We start from the raw sequence: 12,575 nt of genomic DNA on the forward strand, positions 1-12,575 counted from the left end.
AATTGCACTTGTAAGGAGTTCTTCCTAAACCCTATTCCTAATCCTTCCTCTTTCACTTTCTTCTTTATGGCTTTTTTTTTTTTTTTTTTAAACTTTTACTGTTTTTCTTTTCTTTTTATTCATTCTTTATCAAAACATTATATACTCACTTGGAGAAATATCAGAAAATACAGAAAGAAACAAGAGGCAAGAAAAGTAAAGCTACCATAATTTTAACAACACTCAGAATAATGAGATAACTTCATACATGCTATTTGTGTTTTGATTTTTCTATTAAGAATATATAGTGAAAACCTCTACATGTCAGTGGGCACGTATGTACATCTTTTGAAATTACCCTTTGTAGTTTATTTTATGATTATGATCATGTATTTAACCATTATCCTGTTTTTGAATATTTAGTTCACTTCCAAGATTTAGTAATTACAAACAGCAGAGAAATTATTCTTTTGCGTATCCTTAATTATTACCTTAGGATAAATTCCAAGAGTTAGAATTGCTAGACCCAAAGGCATGTACATTTTTATGGCTTTTTTTTGCTATTTTCTGCCAAATTGCCCAGCAGTTTACGTTTCAGCACCACCCACTAGAGTATGAGAGTGGCCTGCTCTTAATTAATTTACATTGCCCCTACATTGTAAGACCTTGGAAAAGATGACTCACTGGCCATTTACTAGCTTGACGAGCATGTTCTAATTGGAGATTAATAACTGTGACCCTTTTCCTCTACCAAAATTCCAGTTATTTCATGCCTTTTGGTCACAGTGAGAAACTTTTATTTATTCTCTTTTGAAAATGAAAAGAATGGTTAAAAGAAAGAGAGAGAGAGAACTGGAGATTTGGAGCAATGTACAGTGTACACTGGTGTTTGTGATTGCCTTCTGCCATCTCCTGCCCTAACCATTGTACCCCCTATGTACAGTGCCCTACAGGGATACAGTCAACATCTGTATAGATAGAATAAAGTCTCTGAATGGGTGGCAACCAGTTTCCCCATCCATCAGTCAGTCTGGCCTACAAACCCCATTAGCCTCTCTCTAGGCTGTTCAGAGGTACTTGGAGGCCGCATTCCTTGTGTATGTCAGTTGCAAAAATCCAGCTAATACTTTTTCTTTGTTTTCTGGAAGAATGAAGAAATTGGGCCATCAAAAAAAGAAATTGTGCTTTTAAAATAAAATATTTCTTATAGGGTTTGATTCAGATATGTTCCCCTGAAGTGTCTTTCATTTGAAATAAAAATGAATACACAAGAAACTTATTTGTCTTGGGTAAATGTACTTTGAATGTTGGCTTCATTCTTCTATTAAAGTATAAAGATTATTATGATTATGATTAAGAATTGATTCACAGCACTTTTATTTTTTAAAACCTGAGCCATGTTGAAGGCATTTGATCCTAAGGCAAAGCCTTTCAAATGGTGTGGAATATGTCAAACTGATGTGGTATACACAGGTGGGTTACAAGTGTACCTGACCTAGCCATCCCTTCAGCCCTTAGGACTGCTTGCCAGGGCCAGTCTTGTCTGTTCTCCCCACCATGCAGTAATGCCATTACCTTTTCTATATGTTCTATAATGGGAAAACAGTTGAGAAGCACTGCTTGCAGAATTGTTTTCCCCTCGGTGTCCTTGGAATATTAATATTCTGGGTTCAGGTCATGTCTAATGTGTCAGAGCATCTTTACTCTGTTTCCTACAGTTTACTCTGATACCATTTGGGGAGAACTGGGAGATCCAGAAGGTTTGGGGATGTAGGCCAAAACAGGGTTTCCTAAGATTTCTCATAGAGTGCTTCTGCTATTCAAGGGTTTTATTCTAGCCAAACTTGGTTTTGAGCTCCTGTGGCCTGGGAGCTGTACCATACATAGTGGAGGATGCACAGGATTACCCATGCACCAGTTGTAGGTAAGAGCAATTAAGAGGCTCACTGTTGCATGGATCTGATCAATTGGTATTTGTGTTTCTTGCAGACTCCTTAGATCTTTGCATCCTTGGCTGAAATTCATGTAAGTATGGACAAGTCCTGGGTACCCAAGTTTCCTCTTAAAAATTATACCTCAGCACAGATCACTTTCTCATTGTCTCCTGTTTGGATGGAAGAATCTGAATGGTTAGACATAAAATTAGACGTTAGAAATTTGTACTTTAAGAAGGGTCTGTCAGCTCTTTCAAGTTAGTTTCCTTATTTGTTAGCTTCATTGGAAAATTGGAAAAATAGGCCGTGAGTTGAACTTCAGAAGGTGTTATTGTTTAGGTTCCACTTCATAACACAAGGGTGCTAGGTTTTCAGCCTGTCATTGAGGGGTGAAATCTTTTGTCCATTTCTCCCAGGTGTTCACATTCATCGACCAAAGAACCAGATTTTAATAACCAAGTTGTATATAGCTGTAGTGTAGTAAGAAATGTGGCCTGCAAAGAGAGGTCTCACCTTTGTCCTGGCTCTTGGTAGAGAACTTTTAAACCCTTGCAATTTCCTGAGTGATAGTAGTGTCTCTGATATTCATGAGGCCTCCCCCCAACTGGTAGTTTATGGTAATGAATGACTCAGGGTGGGGCTGGCTGCACTGGTAGTCTTAGGGAGGGGACTCACCGTGATGCAAAGACCAACTCTGTGATGAGAGGGTTGGGGCTTCCAGCCACCTGATACCAGCCAACCATCCAGAGAGGGGAGGGGGCTGGAGGTTGAGTTCAACTGAATGTCGCCAGTGACTTAATCACTCATGCCTCTACGATGGAAACCCAGTAAAAATTCTGGACACCAAAGCCCAGATGAGCTGCCTTGGCTGGCATTCTTTGAATATGGTCATACACCTTGTCTGGGAAAGTAACATGTCTAGACCTAATGCAGAGAGAACAAGGAAAGTGTCACGTTTGATATCCTCCCAAACTGCACCCTATGCATCACTTCTTATAGCTAGTTCTTATTTGTATTTTTTTTTTTTTTTTTTTTTTTTTTTTGCTATAATAAAAGTGTGGTTTAAAGTAGGGTGCTTACCTGAGTTCTGGGGGTCTTTATAGTAAATTACTGAACATTGAAGGGTTTGTGGGAACCTCTGAACTTGAAGCCAGTTGGTCAGTCATGAGGGGGGACCTGGAATCCCCAAACTTGCTGCTGGTGCTTGAGGGTGAGTGGTCTTGTGGAGAACTGTGGGTAGTTTAGTGACAGAACTCATTGCATCTTCTTATTTAAAAATTAATAGATTGAATAGATGTAAACATAGAATGCTGTACAAAGTGATTAGTTTGCATAAATATATTAGCATTTTAGCTTCTACTCGACAACTTAATTTCTGTGTCAGAATATTAAGGTTTGCTCAGTTCAGCATTTTAAAATGAAAAATACATCTATAGATATTGTTAGCATCATACAAAGTACTGACTTATCGTAAGGTTTTTCCATTTATAGAAATGGAATTACTTTGATGGACACTTTTTAGCTTTAAGAAAAATTGCCAGAAAGAGACGTTCCAAAAGCATTGTCAAATGACCTATTTCAAGTAATAGTAAAACTTACTACTTAAAACTCTTTTACACATTTATATAGTGCATTCTAAAATTATAAACAAATTAAAAAGTTAAGATTAGTCAAGGCACTGTCCTGTGATTTAAAACCTCCTATTCAGTTTTCCCCACTAGACATTTTCCAGAGACATGCAAATCAAAGTCTTTAAAATACACATTTCTCTATATGCAGACACATATATACACACTTACATAGGCATGTGCATATATATATGCATATGCAAATGTGCGCATATCCATATTCCTCTAATGTCTTCTCTTTTGGCCTAAAAATGAGTATTTTGTTGCTTTATTTAATCATATTTTAGTTTTATAAGTAGCAAATACACTGGGTGACAATTTCTTTACTGCCAGTAGAAAAATGATTAAATGCAGATGATGTATTTGCCCATGTTGCTTAGTATTTCAGATTATCATCCCTTCTATTGGTCTTGACAAAATGTTTATAAGTAATATAAAGCAATAGAATAACATTTGGATCTCTGTTATAAGTATATGTGAATAACATAAAATAGCATGGGAGAGTGGTCGATTTCTCTGTAAGTCTTGTGATAGCACTTTTGATTATTTGATAGACTTGGCAATGGTGTTTGCTCTTAGGAGTTGGTATTCTTGCTAAATATTATTTCCAGTATCCTCTGAATAAAGTAAGAAATACATTCTTAATTGTCATTTCTTGAGCTGCTTTTTTGGGGATCACTGTACAGAATATATTCTTTTTGTTTTGAATTCTTGAAAAATGAAATTTGTGGTTGCATTTAGAGCAGGGAATATTTTTAGTTCTTCCCAAAAATGCCTTGTTGATGAGAATCCAGTTCTTTTCCTTGTAACTCTCTAGGAATTTTCTCAAATAACATTTAAGAAATGTTTCCAATATTGTTATGTAATCAGAGAATGTGGCCTTAATGATTAAAGGCCCAGGGGAGTGTGAGAGCTGCACAAAGGGCTGAGAGTCTGATAGTCTGTGGTAATTATAAGATAGTGTATTTTTTAAAAAAAATCTGAAGAGTGCTGATCTTCAGTTCTGTGTGCTTTTCCAGACAAGAACATAAAAGATTGATTTTCTATAAAAGTGAAATCTTTTAAGATATGCTCACTGGCTGCTTGCTGTCTTGGAAAAAATAAAAGTATTTGGCAAATACTTTTCTTCAAGATGCAAAATACTTAGCACTAGATGTTGTCATGTATCCATTTGTGTATTGTCATGGCATTACTTGGAATATAAAAAAGATTATCGCATTTGCAGATGGAATAATATCGTAACAGATCTCTGGGTAATGAAAATATTTGCAAACATCAGCTGATAGCCCACCTCAAGCAGTATGACATAATTCAGTGCAGCAATAACAAATATAGCTTATTATTTTTGTTCATTTCAATTTCACCTGCTTAATTTTTAGGTTTTTATTAGTTACATTTTAGTGTAACGTATATAGACGTGAGAGTGTTTGTGTGTGTGTGCAGTCTTCTGGTTAGAGAACTGATGTGATGTACACTTCATATGTGCTAATGTGCATAATAGCTTTGACTTCTCTCCTGATTTTTTTTTTAAGCCAGCTTTCCTCTTCTTAACTTCAAATTTGAACTGCCAAGGATTTCTTTTAATTACATAAGTAATATATGAAATTCATAAACAGTAAGAAAATGTCAAATCAAAAATGAAAAATATCATTCCATGTTCTGTATCCTCTTAGTGTGTGCATATACTCTCTCTCTGTCATGTGTATTGTTTTTAAAGATAATGGGAGTATACTCTTCTGTCTTCTATTTTTCATTTAACTATGATCATTCATCTACATCAAGAAAAAGAGCTACATAGCATAGATATAATGGATAAATATTATTCAGCAGTTTGGATGTCTGAGTTCCATATTGTTTGACATTTTGATTGGTTCCAAATTTATTATTATTTTTATTTTTTTGTACTGTAAGCAGCACTGTGTTATATTCACTTAAGTCTGTATTTGTTCAGTCGTTTTCTTACGATACCATTGGCCGTGAACTTCATTATTTTTAGCAGGGTGCCAGCAGAACTTGATGTTTCCCATTCATTTGTATACCTCCAGCTTTTTTTCCGAGAGTTTAGTAGAGTTTCATTGATGTTGAAAGAAAATACTGCTTTTTGCAATATTTGGTGCTGCTGATTTTTGCAGTTTTATACATTCAATAGATGGTGATTGTCCACCATGGTCTAATCTGTAGGACTAAACCATTTATTTATGAGTAAAATAAAAGTTGAGCATGCTTTAACCTTTTTAAAATCTAGCAGTAGTATCTTTGTTTCTAAAGATAGCGTTTATCTAATATTGTGTTCAAAAATAATATTCCTAACATAAGTCTTTATATTTGCTTTAAATAACCACATATATTAATTATATAGTACGTAAATACATTACATATATCTGATTAAGATATACGTATGTAGAACGTAGCCATATGCATGTATTATTTATAACCAAATATATAATGATATCTAATATGTAACCATTTCTAATACTTTAACTCCTTTGTAAGTCACTTCTGACCCATATCTACTCATAGGCTTAATTTATGATTTTTCCATTATCTCATTCTTCTTGCCTAAAATACAGCCCCAGTTTTCTGGGGGCTAACTCATGACCTCAAATTTTACCTAGCATTACAGATCAAGGAGATTTCCCTTCTGATGCTGGCGAAATTAGTTAAGTCTTGTACATAGTTAGGGGAATAATTCTTTTCTGTCCCAAGACAACTGTGGTAGCAGGTGGAAGAAGTGATGGTAGCAGGACCATCACATCTGGGATGGAGACTAACGGGTGCAGTGGAAAGGCTGACTGCGACTGACCAAGGCTTTGGGGTTGGATTCCATGTGGGTGGCAAGGGAAAGGATTCTAGCCTGAGAAACAGAGTTGACAATGATGTCATTCCTTGAGGGACAATTCAGGAAGCAGAGCAAGATTTTCTTGTTTTCTTTCTTTCCTTTTCTTTTTAGTGTTTAAAATTTTGAAGTTGGGTGGAGGTCAGAGAAACTGAGTTTGATTTGGATTTGTTAATCATATCATGCTCATGGATGTTTAGTTGGAGTTGTCAAGTGGTCAGCTGAAATATACTTCTGGGCCTTGAGAGAGAAATGTCAGGGCTGAAAATACCAAGTCGGGTCTCAGCAGTTAGTTGCTGAAGTCAGTCTGGCAGATGAGCTCATCTGCCTCGTTTTCAATGGGGGCCAGACTGAACTAGTCAAATGGCAGTTCTTCGTTGTGTGGAACTGAATCATGCATTGAGGACTGTTAGCATCTCTGGCCCTTGAGCACCAGGGGCCAGTTGCACACCCCTTCACACGCACACGATTTTGTGACATTCACACCTTCCAGTTACTCACCCTCACCCCATTACCCAATTCACAGAAGGATTGGGTGAAGGCTGGAGAGAAGATCACTACAACTAATACAGGTTAAGATATACTCAAGTGTTAGCATTAAACAGCATTTGCAGTAGAAATATAATGCAGCCTGTATATGTAATTTTAAATGTTCTAGTATCCATGTTAGAAAAGTTTAAAAAAATTCAGTAAATTAACTTTAATAGTATATTATAGTTAATCCAGTATAACTGAACATTATCATTTCAAACATGCAAGCAAGTAAAAAATTACTAATGAGACATTTTACATTCTCTTTTTCTTAGTAAGTCTTCACAATCCAGGGTGCATTTTACACATAAAACACATCTGAATTTGGACTAGTACGTTTCACTTCTTGCTAGCCGCCTGTGGCTAGTGGCTACCTTGGACAGCATAGCAATAGACTGTGCAAAGAAGTATACATACTAATCAAAGTGTCCTTGTGGTTTGCCTTTCAAGCATTTTCCATCATCTTCTAAAAAGAATTCCTTCTTCTTTTACTCCTGTGAATCAGCAGTAAGACCCTCTAGGAACTGTGTTCCCAGAATTAAAAATAGTGTTTCTTTCCTTACCACCCTTTTCGTCTTTTAAGTTTTTTTGTGTGTGAAAAACACTCTCTCTTCTTTATTAAGGATATAATTACAATTTAAATTACATAACCTGTGGTGTTTTTATATTGTTCTTTTAATTCATAGCAACTAGAAGGAGCAACCACAAGGATATATTAAATTTTGTGTTACTTAAACATTACAGTTTGAACAAAATTAATAAAATATAAACAGGTTTCTATTCAATATAAATAATATTTCTCTTCATACAGTGAAATACTTTGTACTTGATAGAGAGGTCAGCCCTAGTTTCTATGAAGAAAAGTAAAATATAAAAGTCACTCAGCAAATCAGATGTAGAGCAAGAAAGAAAACTCTCTTATACTTTCTTGGTCAAAGTTGTCACCATACTTGTTTGGGTAGTTACTGTTTTTCACTTTGGGGATTTTTGTGGCTAATTTGGTAAATTCTCACTGGCCAGGCCTGAGTACAAGGCTAACCATCTCCTCTGAGTTAAGAGTCAAAATCCTTACAGGTCTCTTTCAGTTCCTCTGGTTTTAAGTTAAGGAGCAAATCCCCATCTCCTTTTTTGAATATTTGACCTTGTTTAATGGAAAATTTGGAAATTCAGAGAAGGGAGAAGAAATGCAAACAAAATAATGAGGAAGGGTTTTCAGGCACTTCATGATTGTCACTCGTGGGAAGTTGTGTTCCTGTGTAACTGGTGTGCATCCTCACAGCCTCAAACAGATAAATGGTGCATTGCAGCCAATTCATGAGAAATATATATTACTTGTGTGGATCAATCTTTCATCAAGTCCTGTCAGTATTTTTTTAACAAATCTTACATTTACATTCTAGGTATGTTATAGTTCGTATAGAATCTAACCCATGAAACTTAGTGGGTTCTGCAAAGAGTTAAAGAAAAATCAGATTAGGAAATCCATTTTTAAAAATCCATTTGGTAATAATGTGAGAAAGGTACTATTATTACTATTAATAATAATTCATTTTAAATTTCTGGTTAACATTCATAAAAGATTTATAATGTATCAAATACTTTATATGCATTATCTCATTGAATCCTTAAAACAATATTATAAAGTAGAAAGTTATCTGCATTTGACAGCTAAGGAAACTGAAACCATAAGAAGTTAATGCACCTAGCAGTCTTATCCTCAGGCCCATGTGCTTAGCCACTGTCACATTCTAGCTTACCTTTCTATACAGTTGTGAGAGTGAGTAAAACAAACCATAGACGTGGAAGAATGCTTTTAAAAAGTAAAAGACAAGGTAGTCAGAATTATAGTGGGTGATATGATTGGGGTAGAATAAAAAGATGTTTTGACTGTCTTGCTGTTTTCGGACTGGGGAGACTAGGTGACTGTTGTAATAGCTGGTCCTTTGAGAATGTTAAACTGATAATATGTGAAATGCAAAATAAAAAAAAAACAAAAAAATTTTATTGCCAGTAAAAATGTCAAATTAGTACAGGAATTGGATAATAGCTAAAATTTAATTATTACAATTAAAGACATCATTTGGGTATTCTGGAAAAATCATATCTATAAGTGGCTTATCCTTGGAAATCAACAGATTACATTTTGGGTCCCCTCCGTGCATTTGGCCTCTTGGCAGCCAACTAGTAATGTCTTCCTCCACTGCATTCCCAGAATCCAAAATGTTAGGGAGAAAAGAGAGAAGAAGGGTGTGGCCTTTCTTGGACTTGTCAAACATGGCTGTCAGGCAACACAAATTACTGCAGCAGCGCTGTTGATAAAACCTTTTCAACAAGTTTCCTTTGTAACTACCTTTTTACAACAAGACAAATGCTACAAAATGTTTTCACAAGCTTTGAGAACTCTTCTTGGACTAAATAAAGAGTGAAGATAATTTTTTCTACCTTTACTCTTTTTGAAGCAGTATCATACTCAGGGTTTTCAAGGGATGTCAAATTATGTGTTTGGTGCAGAATTACAACCAAATGTTGAAAATGTAAACAAGATAAGGGAATAAATAGGGATTCTCAGAGGAAAAGATAAAAGATAGTTTACTTGTTTAGCAGTTCACATTTTTTCTGGCTTCTGAGGAGAACCTTGAATTCCTTTCTCTCTCTCACATACACATTGGTCTAGTGATAAAAAAATAAAAGATTAATTTGAATTTTAATTTCTTTCCTAATTTATTTTACTTTCTCCCATCTCATCAGTACTATCTCTTAAGGCAGAGCAGGAGACACTCAACAACCAATGTTTTGAGAAGATAATCCATTTGGCTTTTGATAAGGAGCCACTTGACCTTATCTGTGGACTAAGAAACGTGAAAATGCAGGTCAATAATCATTTCCTTTTTTTCTACCTAAAATAAATGACTTAATATTTGATAGTAATCTTCATTTTCTCCAGGCACAGAAGGGCCAGTGATGTTATTTCATTTCATATTCCATTCCGTGTTCTGGATATATTTTTCATTATAATCTAAGTGACTTTTCATAAAGTAACATGACCGATGAATATGTTAATGTACAGTACTCATACTTCTCTGGCAACATCTGCTTTTATTTTAATTTTTTGAAGTTGTAACTATGATAGTTTGTTGAACTGATAAATCCAGGAGAAAAAAAAAAGTAGTAAAAGCAGAGTTAATTCTTTCCTTGAATATGTAGCTAATAAGATGATTCATTTATGTAATTTTGTTTTTCTATTTCAGCCAAGCCTGTGCTTTCCAAATTTGAATAAATTTGACTTTAACGTCTGTTACATGATTTGAATACTCAGTTTAAGAAAACTCTTCCCTGGTGTAACAGATTCTGAGTAAGCAGAAATCCATAGAAATTAAACAACCTATCCAAATACCCATGTATCCCATAGTGTAGTAGGTTCTTTAAGGGATATAGAATGTTATAACATGGTTTGCTTTTCTTACTGGTTTTCCTGCCTCAACCTTAATTGTACAAGCTAGAAAAATCAGTGCCATCCTTGTCATGCTTCTCCCACACTTACTCATCTGCCCTTCATCAGAGTTTCTCCATTCTTCCTGTAAAGTATCTCTCAGATAGTTTTTGTCTTCTTTATTCCCTTGTATTGCCTTAGGTGAGGTCCTTACCACATCTTCCCTGGGCTATTGTGGTGGCCTAAGAGCTGGTTGCTCTCCCTTCTGCATGAAATCTTGCATCCTTCTAAGTCATCTTCCAAATTCCAGGGCTGTCTTTCTAAACAGAAAGCTTAAACAGTTACTCTTTTTCTTATAAACCTTCAGGACACCTCGTGATCTCTTGGATGGTGCCCACACATATTTCTTCCTCACTTACCTTGAGCTGTCTTAAGGCAGGGAACTTTTCTGTCTGTTAGCACCTAGTACATAGGAGGCATTAAAGGGACATTTTGAATAAAGGGTGAATTATCATAACATATAAGACTGTTTGTGACCTGACCCCAAGATACCTTTCTTGTCCCATCTCCAGTTATTCCTCCAATGATTACTATGTTCCAGCTGTATCATATTCTCTGTTATTCTTCAGAAATGTGGGGAATTTCATTGCTCTAAGGTTTTGCTTTTGATTTTCTTCCTGTCAGCAACCAGTGTATCATCTCCGACCCCAGGGAAAATGAGCTCCTCTTATATCTGTCTATGTTTGCTCTTTCATTAGCCCGACAAATATGTACTGAGCACATTCTATGTGCTAGACACAATGCTGGGGATAGGGATACAGTTGTGAACAAAAAGATGAAGCTATGGCCCTCCTGTAGCTTGCATTCTAGTATAATAAACCAATAAAGGACTTATTGGTAGGTAGGTGTGAGCCCAGAAATGGAACAGGGCGTGCAGAGACCCAGAGAAGAGAGCATTTTTAACTTGTTTGGAGTTCATCTGGTAGCATGAATGAGTAGAAAATGGGGATTGTGGATAGCTGGCTAGAGACACCATGCCGTAAGGCAGAGTCAGGACTTTGGAAAGAGTTGAACATGACCTGCCTTGCCTTTGCCTTGCTGCTTCTGCCTCAACCTTGGTGCCTGGTGTTATACCAGGAGCCCAAAGCACACTAGACAGGGTGGATTGCACGGCTTTGCAGCCCTGCCTGAGCACCCTGCAGCTGCAGGTCTCTATCCCTAGTAACAATGGAGAGTGGTGGTTAGAGCATAGGTCTTCCAGTTTGCTAACGCTGCCAGGATGCAAAACACCAGAAATGGATTGGCTTTTATAAAGAGGGCTTATTTGGTTACAAAGTTACAGTCTTAAGGCCATAAAGTGTCCAAGGTAGTGCATCAACAATTGGGTACCTTCATGGGAGAATGGCCAGTGGTGTCTGGAAAACCTCTGTTAGCTGGGAAGGCTTGTGGCTGGCATCTGCTCCAGAGTTCTGGTTTCAAAACGGCTTTCTCCCAGGAGGTTACTCTCTAGGCTGCAGTTCCTCAAAAATGTCACTCTTAGTTGCTCTTGGGGCGTTTTTCCTCTCTTAGCTTCTCGGGAGCAAAAGTCTGCTTTCAACGGCTGTCTTCAAACTGTCTCTCATCTGCAGCTCCTCTCTTCTCAGCTCCTGTGCATTCTTCAAAGTGTCCCTCTTGGCTGTAGCAAGCTTGCTCCTTCTGTCTGAGCTTATATAGTGCTCCAGTAATTTAATTCAGACCCACCCTGAATGGGTGGGGCAACACCTCCATGGAAATTATCCAACCAAAGGTCTTGTCCACAGTTGATTGAATCACATCTCCATGGAAACACCCAAAGGATTCCAAAATCTATTCAACACTAGTATGTCTGCCCACACGAGATTGCATGAAAGATAATGGCATTTTGGGAGACATAATACACTGAACTGGCACAATAGGTTTTAGCCCCAGAGTTAGGGCTGCTTACCATTTGCATGACCTTGGGCAGATTATGTAATTTCTCTGAGCTTTAATTTTCCTGTCTAAAATGGACATAATAATACAAACGGGGCTTTTGGGGGGGATTAAATGACTAGAATGAAACTCCACAGGCCTTTCTCTCTTTTTGTTCAGGGATGTATTCTAAATACCTAAAACAGTGCTTAGTAATCAATAAGTAAGTTTTGAACGAATAAACAAAATGATGTAATGAGTGTAAAGCACATGAAATAATGCCTTGAATATAATTGCTCAGTAAATAT

At 36.5% G+C, this 12,575-nt stretch overlaps 1 protein-coding gene across 5 annotated transcripts in view; it reads left to right on the top strand.

Moving 5' to 3' along the window:
- Nucleotides 1-12,575, top strand: part of KLF12 (Kruppel like factor 12) — a 512,320-nt gene that overhangs the window by 200,327 nt on the left and 299,418 nt on the right. For 2 of the 5 annotated variants that reach the window (XM_037799598.1, XM_037799599.1), the window contains one exon: nucleotides 1,969-2,004. The exons of the other annotated variants lie outside the window; for them this stretch is intronic. The gene's annotated coding sequence lies outside the window, so the exon portion shown is untranslated. The remainder of the gene's footprint in view (nucleotides 1-1,968; nucleotides 2,005-12,575) is intronic. 5 annotated transcript variants of the gene reach the window in all.

This window comes from Choloepus didactylus, chromosome 12 (assembly GCF_015220235.1).
Source record: "Choloepus didactylus isolate mChoDid1 chromosome 12, mChoDid1.pri, whole genome shotgun sequence".
Taxonomy (NCBI): domain Eukaryota; kingdom Metazoa; phylum Chordata; class Mammalia; order Pilosa; family Megalonychidae; genus Choloepus; species Choloepus didactylus.